Below are 2500 nucleotides of genomic sequence, written 5' to 3' on the forward strand. Positions count from 1 at the left end.
GGAGGACCCCGTGTCGACTTTGGCCAAGGCCTCCTCGCCGTTGACGGTCACGACGGCGGGAAGGTCCTGCTGCCTCTCGCCGGCGACGGCCATCTCGAGGACGTGCAGGCGGGGCGCGCGCGGGTCGAGGTCGAGCACGGACCGGGAGCTGCTCATAAAGTCCAGGCCCAGCAGGCTAGGACACTTCCTCACGAGGAACCGGAAGTCCTCGGCGAGCACGCGGGCCGACTTGCTCCCGGGCCGCACGTGCAGGACGTCGGCGCGCACCTGGCCGAGGTAGTGCGGGCTGGAGCACGGCTGGGGCGTGAGCCCGAGTGCCTTGGCGTGCTATGAAGACAGCGTCGTGTAGGGCGTCCCGGTGTCCACTACGAAAGGCACGACCCTTCCCCCGACCATGAGGTCCACGCGGGGGGTGCCGACCGCCCAGTAGGAGAGCTCAAGGGAGACTCGCGCCGCCTCCATGCCGCTCAGCCCTTCCACTTGGGCTCTTAAAGGAGGGGGGTTGAGGGCTGGCCGCCGTAGGGAGGTAGGGCGGGGGAGGGGGGTCCCTGGGCGTGTGGTCACGGTTTGTAGGTATGTGTCCACGAGCGTGTGAGTGTATGTGTGGGCGTGCGTTTTCTGTTCTCATTTATGTATGTTTCTGTGTGTGTGCGTTAACGTCCGTGTGGGTGTGTGTTAACATCTGTGTGTGTGTGTGTGTGTGTGTTCGCGTGTATGTGTGTTTGTGTGTGTGCTTACATGTATGTATGAATGTGTGGGTGTGAACCTCATTTCCCCCTTTCTGAAGGAACTCCAAGGTCAGACACCCTCGCATTTGATTTTATCAGTCGCTAAAATATATAAAAAAGAGAAAGATGGATGCTCTATTTTCACTGTTGCCAGACGCACGATGCTGTCGCCCGAGATGCAATTAGTGTTGTTTTCTTTCGTGGAAAAAGTTTACTAATTAAGAACCTTATTGTTAGCTTCAACACCCAATAAACAGCTTTTTATTAATTTTCAAAGCTGATTTTATTCCATTTAGTACATTTTTTTCTTCGAGTTCATTGGAAGAAAGAGAATTGTGTTTTGGTTCGCTTATAAGTCGCGGTGTAAAGAAAAAAGAATAGATAAATTAAAGAAATGTAAATGATGAATGAAAAGGAAAAAGGGTTCGTAAAGAAGCGAAAGAAAGGGAGGGAGGTACGGTAAGGAAGGAAGGAAGGAAAGGGAAGGAAGGAAGGACAGGGATGGAGGGCATGAAAGATAGGAAAGGAAAAAACGCGGGAAAATTGCGGAGAACTGTAATCGCGATTTTCCCGCGTTTTTTGCTGTCTCTTTCTTTCGCTTCTTTACGAACCCTTTTTCCTTTTTAAATATTCTAGCTTCACAATTCCACTCAATTAGATCAACTATTTTTTCAAGTGCATAGAAAAATAGATATTCCGCAGTTCCAGAAATGTCTACGAAATAAATATAGAGAAGAGAGAGAAAAAACCTTACCCGATATAACCCTCGAAAACTCTTAGTCACGTAACCCCTCGCAAACAATTTTGAAAAAGAAAGAAAGAGAGAAATAAAGAAAACAGTGAACATAAAGAAACCTATGTATAGCAGGCGACCGAATCGAGAGCAGAGTTGATGCCTCGAAGTCGTCTTTATTTCGGACACAATAACTGGGAGATTATTGGCCTCGGGGTACGGGGGGGGGGGTGAGAGGGGGTGGCAGGGGGGCATTTGGAGGGTGGGAGGGGAGCCATAGGGGGGCAGGGGGGCATTTGGAGGGTGGGAGGGGAGTCATAGGGGGGCAGGGGGCATGGGGGCAGTTGGAGGGTGGCAGGGGAGTCATAGGGGGGCATTTGGAGGGTGGGAGGGGAGTAGTAGGGGGGGAGGGGGCATGGGGGCAGTTGGAGGGCGGGAGGGGAGTCATAGGGGGGGAGGGGGCATGGGGGCAGTTGGAGGGCGGGAGGGGAGAAGTAGGGCTTAGGATGAGGGTGGAAGGGGGACAGGTGGGAGGAGGGTAGCAGGAGGGGGCCGGGAGGGTAGGAGGGGAGCAGGGGTAGGGGAGGGTTTCAATCCACAGTGACTCCGGGACGAAATACAATAGTAATGGAACTGTAGGAGAGAAATCTGCTGAATAAGAATGTTAGTTTTTTGTTTTGTTTTTTAATGATGCTGGTATTTTTTCTGATAATATATATATTTTTTTAATCTTGCTTTGTTTTGGCTGTGGAACTATGGTCGTGAATGTACTTTTTTTTCTCTGATTCTCTTTCTCTTCCCCCTTCTCTCCCATTCTTTAATTTTCTCTCTCTTTCGCAAGTGTAATCGTGTTTAGTTAAAATATTGCCTCTAGTGACAAAGTTTTAGTTCATTATGAATAATGTATATTTTTTTTCAATTCATGTGTGTGCTGCCTCTATATCGTATACTTTGTAAAAAAAAACATTATAATATCCCTTATATAAAAAAAGAGAAAAACGTTATTTGTTGCTTGAAAAAGTTAAAATGCTTCTTTTTG

This window comes from Penaeus vannamei, chromosome 8 (assembly GCF_042767895.1).
Source record: "Penaeus vannamei isolate JL-2024 chromosome 8, ASM4276789v1, whole genome shotgun sequence".
NCBI classification, from domain to species: Eukaryota; Metazoa; Arthropoda; class Malacostraca; order Decapoda; family Penaeidae; genus Penaeus; species Penaeus vannamei.